Consider the following 12,452-nt stretch of genomic DNA (forward strand, 5'->3'; position numbering starts at 1 on the left):
CTGATAAAAAGCTGATAATTTCAAAGAAATTATTGGCATTATACCCTTTCCCGCCAGAGGTTAGGGAGCGCTGGGAAACACCTCCTAGGGTGGACAAGGCGCTAACACGCTTATCTAAACAAGTGGCGTTACCCTCTCCTGAGACGGCCGCACTTAAAGATCCATCAGATAGGAGGATGGAAAATATCCAAAAAAGTATATACACACATGCAGGTGTTATACTACGACCAGCTGTAGCAACTGCCTGGATGGGCAGTGCGGGGGTAGTTTGGTCAGAATCCCTGATTGAAAATATTGATACCCTGGACAGGGACAATATTTTACTGTCGTTAGAACAAATAAAGGATGCATTTCTTTATATGCGTGATGCACAGAGGGATATATGCACACTGGCATCACGGGTAAGTGCTATGTCCATTTCGGCCAGAAGAGCTTTATGGACGCGACAGTGGACAGGCGATGCGGATTCAAAACGGCATATGGAAGTTTTGCCGTATAAGGGGGAGGAGTTATTTGGAGTCGGTCTATCAGATTTGGTGGCCACGGCTACAGCCGGGAAATCCACCTTTCTACCTCAAGTCACTCCCCAACAGAAAAAGGCACCGACTTTTCAACCGCAGCCCTTTCGTTCCTTTAAAAATAAGAGAGCAAAGGGCTATTCATATTTGCCACGAGGCAAAGGTCGAGGGAAGAGACAGCAACACGCAGCTCCTTCCCAGGATCAGAAGCCCTCCCCGGCTTCTACAAAAGCCTCAGCATGACGCTGGGGCTTCTCAAGCGGACTCGGGGACGGTGGGCGGTCGTCTCAAAAATTACAGCGCGCAGTGGGCTCACTCGCAAGTAGATCCCTGGATCCTGCAGATAATATCTCAGGGATACAGGTTGGAATTAGAGACAGATCCACCTCGCCGTTTCCTGAGGTCTGCTTTACCAACGTCCCCCTCCGAAAGGGAGACGGTGTTGGAAGCCATTCACAAGCTGTACTCTCAGCAGGTGATAGTCAAGGTACCTCTTCTGCAACAAGGGAAGGGGTATTATTCCACTCTTTTTGTGGTACCGAAGCCGGATGGCTCGGTAAGGCCTATTCTAAATCTGAAGTCCTTGAACCTGTACATAAAGAAGTTCAAGTTCAAAATGGAGTCACTCAGAGCAGTGATAGCGAACCTGGAAGAGGGGGACTTTATGGTATCCTTGGACATCAAGGATGCGTATCTCCACGTTCCAATTTACCCCTCACACCAGGGGTACCTCAGGTTCGTTGTACAAAACTGTCACTATCAGTTTCAGACGCTGCCGTTCGGATTGTCCACGGCACCTCGGATCTTTACAAAGGTAATGGCCGAGATGATGATTCTTCTTCGAAGAAAAGGCGTATTAATTATCCCATACTTGGACGATCTCCTAATAAGGGCGAGGTCCAGAGAACAGCTAGAGATGGGATTAGCACTGTCTCAAGAAGTGCTAAAACAGCACGGGTGGATTCTGAATATTCCAAAATCCCAGTTAATGCCGACAACTCGTCTGCTGTTCCTAGGGATGATTCTGGACACGGTTCAGAAAAAGGTTTTTCTCCCGGAGGAAAAAGCCAAGGAGTTATCCGAGCTTGTCAGGAACCTCCTAAAACCAGGAAAGGTGTCTGTACATCAATGCACAAGAGTCCTGGGAAAAATGGTGGCTTCTTACGAAGCGATTCCATTCGGCAGATTCCACGCAAGAATTTTCCAAAGGGATCTGTTGGACAAATGGTCAGGGTCGCATCTTCAGATGCACCTACGGATAACCCTGTCTCCAAGGACAAGGGTGTCTCTTCTGTGGTGGTTGCAGAGTGCTCATCTATTGGAGGGCCGCAGATTCGGAATACAGGATTGGATCCTGGTGACCACGGACGCCAGCCTGAGAGGCTGGGGAGCAGTCACACAAGGAAGAAACTTCCAGGGAGTATGGACGAGCCTGGAAACGTCTCTTCACATAAACATTCTGGAACTAAGAGCAATATACAATGCTCTAAACCAGGCAGAACCTCTGCTTCAGGGAAAACCGGTATTGATCCAGTCGGACAACATCACGGCAGTCGCCCATGTGAACAGACAGGGCGGCACAAGAAGCAGGAGGGCAATGGCAGAAGCTGCAAGGATTCTTCGCTGGGCAGAGAATCATGTGATAGCACTGTCAGCAGTGTTCATCCCGGGAGTGGACAACTGGGAAGCAGACTTCCTCAGCAGACACGATCTTCACCCGGGAGAGTGGGGACTTCATCCAGAAGTCTTCCACATGCTGGTAACCCGTTGGGAAAGACCAATGGTGGACATGATGGCGTCTCGCCTCAACAAAAAACTGGACAGGTATTGCGCCAGGTCAAGAGATCCGCAGGCAATAGCTGTGGACGCGCTGGTAACGCCTTGGGTGTACCAGTCGGTGTATGTGTTTCCTCCTCTGCCTCTCATACCAAAAGTATTGAGAATTATACGGCAAAGAGGCGTAAGAACGATACTAGTGGTTCCGGATTGGCCAAGGAGGACTTGGTACCCGGAACTTCAAGAGATGATCACGGAAGATCCGTGGCCTCTACCTCTAAGGAGGGACTTGCTTCAGCAGGGTCCCTGTCTGTTTCAAGACTTACCGCGGCTGCGTTTGACGGCATGGCGGTTGAACGCCGGATCCTAAAGGAAAGAGGCATGCCGGAAGAAGTCATTCCTACTTTGATTAAAGCAAGGAAGGAAGTAACCGTGCAACATTATCACCGAATTTGGCGAAAATATGTTGCGTGGTGCGAAGATCGGAGTGCTCCGACGGAGGAATTTCAACTGGGTCGATTCCTACATTTCCTGCAATCAGGATTGTCAATGGGTCTCAAATTGGGATCTATTAAGGTTCAAATTTCGGCCCTGTCAATTTTCTTTCAAAAAGAATTGGCTTCAGTCCCTGAAGTCCAGACCTTTGTTAAGGGAGTGCTGCATATTCAGCCTCCTGTGGTGCCTCCAGTGGCACCGTGGGATCTAAATGTGGTTTTGGACTTCCTAAAATCTCATTGGTTTGAACCACTAAAAAAGGTGGATTTGAAATATCTCACATGGAAAGTGACCATGCTTCTAGCCCTGGCTTCTGCCAGGAGAGTGTCAGAATTGGCAGCTTTATCTTACAAAAGCCCATATCTGATTTTCCATTCGGACAGGGCAGAACTGCGGACTCGTCCGCATTTTCTCCCTAAGGTGGTGTCAGCATTTCATCTGAACCAGCCTATTGTAGTGCCTGCGGCTACAAGTGACTTGGAGGACTCCAAGTTACTGGACGTTGTCAGAGCATTAAAAATATATATTGCAAGGACAGCTGGAGTCAGAAAATCTGACTCGTTGTTTATATTGTATGCACCCAACAAGATGGGTGCTCCTGCGTCTAAGCAGACGATTGCTCGTTGGATCTGTAGCACAATCCAACTTGCACATTCTGTGGCAGGCTTGCCACAGCCTAAATCTGTAAAGGCCCACTCCACAAGGAAGGTGGGCTCCTCTTGGGCGGCTGCCCGAGGGGTCTCGGCATTACAACTTTGCCGAGCAGCTACGTGGTCAGGGGAGAACACGTTTGTAAAATTTTACAAATTTGATACTCTGGCTAAGGAGGACCTGGAGTTCTCTCATTCGGTGCTGCAGAGTCATCCGCACTCTCCCGCCCGTTTGGGAGCTTTGGTATAATCCCCATGGTCCTTTCAGGAACCCCAGCATCCACTAGGACGATAGAGAAAATAAGATTTTACTTACCGATAAATCTATTTCTCGGAGTCCGTAGTGGATGCTGGGCGCCCATCCCAAGTGCGGATTATCTGCATAAGTTGTACATAGTTATTGTTAACTAATTCGGGTTATTGTTAAAGGAAGCCATCTTTCAGAGGCTCCGCTGTTATCATACTGTTAACTGGGTTTAGATCACAAGTTGTACGGTGTGATTGGTGTGGCTGGTATGAGTCTTACCCGGGATTCAAAATCCTCCCTTATTGTGTACGCTCGTCCGGGCACAGTACCTAACTGGAGTCTGGAGGAGGGTCATAGGGGGAGGAGCCAGTGCACACCACCTGATCGGAAAAGCTTTACTTTTTGTGCCCTGTCTCCTGCGGAGCCGCTATTCCCCATGGTCCTTTCAGGAACCCCAGCATCCACTACGGACTCCGAGAAATAGATTTATCGGTAAGTAAAATCTTATTTCTCTATCGTCCTAGTGGATGCTGGGGTTCCTGAAAGGACCATGGGGAATAGCGGCTCCGCAGGAGACAGGGCACAAAAAGTAAAGCTTTTCCGATCAGGTGGTGTGCACTGGCTCCTCCCCCTATGACCCTCCTCCAGACTCCAGTTAGATTTTTGTGCCCGGCCGAGAAGGGTGCAATCTAGGTGGCTCTCCTAAAGAGCTGCTTAGAGAAAGTTTAGCTAGGTTTTTTATGTTACAGTGATTCCTGCTGGCAACAGGATCACTGCAGCGAGGGACTGAGGGGAGAAGGAGTCAACTCACCTGCGTGCAGGATGGATTGGCTTCTTGGCTACTGGACATCAAGCTCCAGAGGGACGATCACAGGTACAGCCTGGATGGTCACCGGAGCCGCGCCGCCGGCCCCCTTGCAGATGCTGAAGACAGAAGAGGTCCAGAATCGGCGGCTGAAGACTCCTGCAGTCTTCTAAAGGTAGCGCACAGCACTGCAGCTGTGCGCCATTTTCCTCTCAGCACACTTCACACGGCAGTCACTGAGGGTGCAGGGCGCTGGGAGGGGGGCGCCCTGGGAGGCAAAATGAGTACCTATAAAGGCTAAAAATACCTCACATATAACCCTAGAGGCTATATGGAGATATTTAACCCCTGCCTGATTTCTCAAAATAGCGGGAGACGAGCCCGCCGGAAAAGGGGCGGGGCCTATCTCCTCAGCACACGGCGCCATTTCCTCTCACAGCTCCGCTGGTCAGGACGGCTCCCAGGTCTCTCCCCTGCACTGCACTACAGAAACAGGGTAAAACAGAGAGGGGGGGCAAATTTATGGCGATATTTTTATATAACAAAGCAGCTATAGGGGAGCACTTATTATAAGGCTATCCCTGATATATATATAGCGCTTTTGGTGTGTGCTGGCAAACTCTCCCTCTGTCTCCCCAAAGGGCTAGTGGGTCCTGTCTTCATTAGGAGCATTCCCTGTGTGTCTGCTGTGTGTCGGTACGTGTGTGTCGACATGTATGAGGACGATATTGGTGTGGAGGCGGAGCAATTGCCAAATATGGGGATGTCACCTCCTAGGGGGTCGACACCAGAATGGATGCCTTTATTTATGGAACTACGGGATAGTGTCAACACGCTAAAGCAGTCGTTTGACGACATGAGACGGCCGGACAATCAATTAGTGCCTGTCCAGGCGACTCAAACACCGTCAGGGGCTGTGAAACGCCCTTTGCCTCAGTCGGTCGACACAGACCCAGACACAGGCGATGACTCCAGTGGTGACGGTGACGAATCAACCGTATTTTCCAGTAGGGCCACACGTTATATGATTTTGGCAATGAAGGAGGCGTTACATTTAGCTGATACTACAGGTACCACTAAACAGGGTATTATGTGGGGTATGAAAAAACTACCTATAGTTTTTCCTGAATCAGAAGAACTAAATGACGTGTGTAATGAAGCGTGGGTTGCCCCTGATAAAAAGCTGATAATTTCAAAGAAATTATTGGCATTATACCCTTTCCCGCCAGAGGTTAGGGAGCGCTGGGAAACACCTCCTAGGGTGGACAAGGCGCTAACACGCTTATCTAAACAAGTGGCGTTACCCTCTCCTGAGACGGCCGCACTTAAAGATCCATCAGATAGGAGGATGGAAAATATCCAAAAAAGTATATACACACATGCAGGTGTTATACTACGACCAGCTGTAGCAACTGCCTGGATGGGCAGTGCGGGGGTAGTTTGGTCAGAATCCCTGATTGAAAATATTGATACCCTGGACAGGGACAATATTTTACTGTCGTTAGAACAAATAAAGGATGCATTTCTTTATATGCGTGATGCACAGAGGGATATATGCACACTGGCATCACGGGTAAGTGCTATGTCCATTTCGGCCAGAAGAGCTTTATGGACGCGACAGTGGACAGGCGATGCGGATTCAAAACGGCATATGGAAGTTTTGCCGTATAAGGGGGAGGAGTTATTTGGAGTCGGTCTATCAGATTTGGTGGCCACGGCTACAGCCGGGAAATCCACCTTTCTACCTCAAGTCACTCCCCAACAGAAAAAGGCACCGACTTTTCAACCGCAGCCCTTTCGTTCCTTTAAAAATAAGAGAGCAAAGGGCTATTCATATTTGCCACGAGGCAAAGGTCGAGGGAAGAGACAGCAACACGCAGCTCCTTCCCAGGATCAGAAGCCCTCCCCGGCTTCTACAAAAGCCTCAGCATGACGCTGGGGCTTCTCAAGCGGACTCGGGGACGGTGGGCGGTCGTCTCAAAAATTACAGCGCGCAGTGGGCTCACTCGCAAGTAGATCCCTGGATCCTGCAGATAATATCTCAGGGATACAGGTTGGAATTAGAGACAGATCCACCTCGCCGTTTCCTGAGGTCTGCTTTACCAACGTCCCCCTCCGAAAGGGAGACGGTGTTGGAAGCCATTCACAAGCTGTACTCTCAGCAGGTGATAGTCAAGGTACCTCTTCTGCAACAAGGGAAGGGGTATTATTCCACTCTTTTTGTGGTACCGAAGCCGGATGGCTCGGTAAGGCCTATTCTAAATCTGAAGTCCTTGAACCTGTACATAAAGAAGTTCAAGTTCAAAATGGAGTCACTCAGAGCAGTGATAGCGAACCTGGAAGAGGGGGACTTTATGGTATCCTTGGACATCAAGGATGCGTATCTCCACGTTCCAATTTACCCCTCACACCAGGGGTACCTCAGGTTCGTTGTACAAAACTGTCACTATCAGTTTCAGACGCTGCCGTTCGGATTGTCCACGGCACCTCGGATCTTTACAAAGGTAATGGCCGAGATGATGATTCTTCTTCGAAGAAAAGGCGTATTAATTATCCCATACTTGGACGATCTCCTAATAAGGGCGAGGTCCAGAGAACAGCTAGAGATGGGATTAGCACTGTCTCAAGAAGTGCTAAAACAGCACGGGTGGATTCTGAATATTCCAAAATCCCAGTTAATGCCGACAACTCGTCTGCTGTTCCTAGGGATGATTCTGGACACGGTTCAGAAAAAGGTTTTTCTCCCGGAGGAAAAAGCCAAGGAGTTATCCGAGCTTGTCGGGAACCTCCTAAAACCAGGAAAGGTGTCTGTACATCAATGCACAAGAGTCCTGGGAAAAATGGTGGCTTCTTACGAAGCGATTCCATTCGGCAGATTCCACGCAAGAATTTTCCAAAGGGATCTGTTGGACAAATGGTCAGGGTCGCATCTTCAGATGCACCTACGGATAACCCTGTCTCCAAGGACAAGGGTGTCTCTTCTGTGGTGGTTGCAGAGTGCTCATCTATTGGAGGGCCGCAGATTCGGCATACAGGATTGGATCCTGGTGACCACGGACGCCAGCCTGAGAGGCTGGGGAGCAGTCACACAAGGAAGAAACTTCCAGGGAGTATGGACGAGCCTGGAAACGTCTCTTCACATAAACATTCTGGAACTAAGAGCAATATACAATGCTCTAAACCAGGCAGAACCTCTGCTTCAGGGAAAACCGGTATTGATCCAGTCGGACAACATCACGGCAGTCGCCCATGTGAACAGACAGGGCGGCACAAGAAGCAGGAGGGCAATGGCAGAAGCTGCAAGGATTCTTCGCTGGGCAGAGAATCATGTGATAGCACTGTCAGCAGTGTTCATCCCGGGAGTGGACAACTGGGAAGCAGACTTCCTCAGCAGACACGATCTTCACCCGGGAGAGTGGGGACTTCATCCAGAAGTCTTCCACATGCTGGTAACCCGTTGGGAAAGACCAATGGTGGACATGATGGCGTCTCGCCTCAACAAAAAACTGGACAGGTATTGCGCCAGGTCAAGAGATCCGCAGGCAATAGCTGTGGACGCGCTGGTAACGCCTTGGGTGTACCAGTCGGTGTATGTGTTTCCTCCTCTGCCTCTCATACCAAAAGTATTGAGAATTATACGGCAAAGAGGCGTAAGAACGATACTAGTGGTTCCGGATTGGCCAAGGAGGACTTGGTACCCGGAACTTCAAGAGATGATCACGGAAGATCCGTGGCCTCTACCTCTAAGGAGGGACTTGCTTCAGCAGGGTCCCTGTCTGTTTCAAGACTTACCGCGGCTGCGTTTGACGGCATGGCGGTTGAACGCCGGATCCTAAAGGAAAGAGGCATGCCGGAAGAAGTCATTCCTACTTTGATTAAAGCAAGGAAGGAAGTAACCGTGCAACATTATCACCGAATTTGGCGAAAATATGTTGCGTGGTGCGAAGATCGGAGTGCTCCGACGGAGGAATTTCAACTGGGTCGATTCCTACATTTCCTGCAATCAGGATTGTCAATGGGTCTCAAATTGGGATCTATTAAGGTTCAAATTTCGGCCCTGTCGATTTTCTTTCAAAAAGAATTGGCTTCAGTCCCTGAAGTCCAGACCTTTGTTAAGGGAGTGCTGCATATACAGCCTCCTGTGGTGCCTCCAGTGGCACCGTGGGATCTAAATGTGGTTTTGGACTTCCTAAAATCTCATTGGTTTGAACCACTAAAAAAGGTGGATTTGAAATATCTCACATGGAAAGTGACCATGCTTCTAGCCCTGGCTTCTGCCAGGAGAGTGTCAGAATTGGCAGCTTTATCTTACAAAAGCCCATATCTGATTTTCCATTCGGACAGGGCAGAACTGCGGACTCGTCCGCATTTTCTCCCTAAGGTGGTGTCAGCATTTCATCTGAACCAGCCTATTGTAGTGCCTGCGGCTACAAGTGACTTGGAGGACTCCAAGTTACTGGACGTTGTCAGAGCATTAAAAATATATATTGCAAGGACAGCTGGAGTCAGAAAATCTGACTCGTTGTTTATATTGTATGCACCCAACAAGATGGGTGCTCCTGCGTCTAAGCAGACGATTGCTCGTTGGATCTGTAGCACAATCCAACTTGCACATTCTGTGGCAGGCTTGCCACAGCCTAAATCTGTAAAGGCCCACTCCACAAGGAAGGTGGGCTCATCTTGGGCGGCTGCCCGAGGGGTCTCGGCATTACAACTTTGCCGAGCAGCTACGTGGTCAGGGGAGAACACGTTTGTAAAATTTTACAAATTTGATACTCTGGCTAAGGAGGACCTGGAGTTCTCTCATTCGGTGCTGCAGAGTCATCCGCACTCTCCCGCCCGTTTGGGAGCTTTGGTATAATCCCCATGGTCCTTTCAGGAACCCCAGCATCCACTAGGACGATAGAGAAAATAAGATTTTACTTACCGATAAATCTATTTCTCGGAGTCCGTAGTGGATGCTGGGCGCCCATCCCAAGTGCGGATTATCTGCATAAGTTGTACATAGTTATTGTTAACTAATTCGGGTTATTGTTGAAGGAAGCCATCTTTCAGAGGCTCCGCTGTTATCATACTGTTAACTGGGTTTAGATCACAAGTTGTACGGTGTGATTGGTGTGGCTGGTATGAGTCTTACCCGGGATTCAAAATCCTCCCTTATTGTGTACGCTCGTCCGGGCACAGTACCTAACTGGAGTCTGGAGGAGGGTCATAGGGGGAGGAGCCAGTGCACACCACCTGATCGGAAAAGCTTTACTTTTTGTGCCCTGTCTCCTGCGGAGCCGCTATTCCCCATGGTCCTTTCAGGAACCCCAGCATCCACTGCGGACTCCGAGAAATAGATTTATCGGTAAGTAAAATCTTATTTTTAATTATCCCGTACTTGGACGATCTCCTAATAAAAGCGAGGTCCAAGGAACAGTTGTTGGTGGGAGTAGCACTATCTCAGGAGGTGCTGCACCAGCACGGCTGGATTCTGAATATCCCGAAGTCACAGCTGGTTCCAACGACACGGCTACTGTTCCTGGGTATGATTCTGGATACAGTCCAGAAAAAAGTGTTTCTCCCGGAGGAGAAAGCCAGGGAGTTGTCATCTCTAGTCAGAGACCTCCTGAAACCAAAACAGGTATCAGTGCATCGCTGCACGCGGGTCCTGGGAAAGATGGTGGCTTCTTACGAAGCAATTCCCTTCGGCAGGTTCCATGCCAGAATCTTTCAGTGGGACCTGTTGGACCAGTGGTCCGGATCGCATCTTCAGATGCATCGCTTGATAACCCTGTCTCCAAGAACCAGGGTGTCTCTACTGTGGTGGCTGCAGAGTGCCCATCTTCTAGAGGGCCGCAGGTTCGGCATACAGGACTGGGTCCTGGTGACCACGGATGCCAGCCTTCGAGGCTGGGGGGCAGTCACACAGGGAAGAAACTTCAAAGGACTATGGTCGAGTCAGGAGACTTCCCTTCACATAAATATTCTGGAACTAAGGGCCATATACAATGCCCTAAGTCAAGCAAAATCCCTGCTCCTACACCAGCCGGTGCTGATCCAGTCAGACAACATCACGGCAGTCGCCCATGTAAATCGACAGGGCGGCACAAGAAGCAGGATGGCGATGGCAGAAGCCACAAGAATCCTCCGATGGGCGGAGAATCATGTACTAGCACTGTCAGCAGTGTTCATTCCGGGAGTGGACAACTGGGAAGCAGACTTCCTCAGCAGACACGACCTCCACCCGGGAGAGTGGGGACTTCATCCAGAAGTCTTCCAGATGCTGGTAAACCGTTGGGAAAAACCACAGGTGGACATGATGGCGTCCCGCCTCAACAAAAAGTTAAAAAGATATTGCGCCAGGTCAAGGGACCCTCAGGCGGTAGCTGTGGACGCTCTAGTGACACCGTGGGTGTACCAGTCGGTTTATGTGTTCCCTCCTCTGCCTCTCATACCAAAGGTATTGAGAATAATAAGAAAGCGAGGAGTAAACACAATTCTCGTGGTTCCGGATTGGCCAAGGCGAGCGTGGTACCCGGAACTTCAAGAGATGCTCTCAGAGGACCCGTGGCCTCTACCGCTCAGACAGGACCTGCTACAGCAGGGGCCCTGTCTGTTCCAAGACTTACCGCGGCTGCGTTTGACGGCATGGCGGTTGAACACCGGATCCTAAAGGAAAAGGGTGTTCCGGAAGAAGTCATTCCTACGCTTATTAAGGCCAGGAAAGATGTTACGGCAAAGCATTATCACCGCATATGGCGGAAATATGTTGCATGGTGCGAGGCCAAAAAGGCCCCAACAGAGGAATTTCAACTAGGTCGATTTCTGCATTTCCTGCAAGCAGGAGTGAATATGGGCCTAAAACTAGGCTCCATTAAAGTACAGATCTCGGCTCTGTCGATTTTCTTTAAAAAAGAACTAGCTTCAGTACCTGAAGTACAGACATTTGTGAAAGGAGTGCTGCATATTCAGCCCCCATTTGTGCCTCCTGTGGCACCTTGGGATCTCAACGTGATGTTGAGTTTCTTAAAATCACATTGGTTTGAGCCACTAAAAACCGTGGATCTGAAATATCTCACGTGGAAAGTGGTCATGTTATTGGCCTTGGCTTCAGCCAGGCGAGTGTCAGAATTGGCGGCTTTATCATGTAAAAGCCCTTATCTGATTTTCCATATGGATAGGGCAGAATTGAGGACTCGTCCCCAATTTCTCCCTAAGGTGGTGTCAGCGTTTCACCTGAACCAGCCTATTGTGAAAATATATGTTTCCAGGACGGCTGGAGTCAGAAAATCTGACTCGCTGTTTATCCTGTATGCACCCAACAAGCTGGGTGCTCCTGCTTCTAAGCAGTCTATTGCTCGCTGGATTTGTAGTACAATTCAGCTTGCACATTCTGTGGCAGGCCTGCCACAGCCAAAATCTGTGAATGCCCATTCCACAAGGAAGGTGGGCTCATCTTGGGCGGCTGCCCGAGGGGTCTCGGCTTTACAACTTTGCCGAGCAGCTACTTGGTCAGGGGCAAACACGTTTGCAAAATTCTACAAATTTGATACCCTGGCTGAGGAGGACCTGGAGTTCTCTCATTCGGTGCTGCAGGGTCATCCGCACTCTCCCGCCCGTTTGGGAGCTTTGGTATAATCCCCATGGTCCTTACGGAGTTCCCAGCATCCACTAGGACGTCAGAGAAAATAAGAATTTACTCACCGGTAATTCTATTTCTCGTAGTCCGTAGTGGATGCTGGGCGCCCATCCCAAGTGCGGATTGTCTGCAATACTTGTAAATAGTTATTGTTAACTAAAGGGTTATTGTTGAGCCATCTGTTGAGAGGCTCAGTTGTTTTCATACTGTCAAACTGGATATAGTATCACGAGTTGTACGGTGTGATTGGTGTGGCTGGTAAGAGTCTTACCCGGGATTCTAAATCCTTCCTTATTATGTCAGCTCGTCCGGGCACAGTGTCCTAACTGAGGCTTGG

At 49.5% G+C, this 12,452-nt stretch overlaps 1 protein-coding gene across 2 annotated transcripts in view; it reads left to right on the plus strand.

Annotated features, from left to right (window-relative positions):
• The window catches only part of COPZ2 (COPI coat complex subunit zeta 2), a 324,698-nt gene that overhangs the window by 68,037 nt on the left and 244,209 nt on the right, over positions 1-12,452 (plus strand). The gene's annotated exons all lie outside the window — the stretch shown is intronic.

Source organism: Pseudophryne corroboree, chromosome 3 (assembly GCF_028390025.1).
Source record: "Pseudophryne corroboree isolate aPseCor3 chromosome 3, aPseCor3.hap2, whole genome shotgun sequence".
Classification (NCBI taxonomy): Eukaryota; Metazoa; Chordata; class Amphibia; order Anura; family Myobatrachidae; genus Pseudophryne; species Pseudophryne corroboree.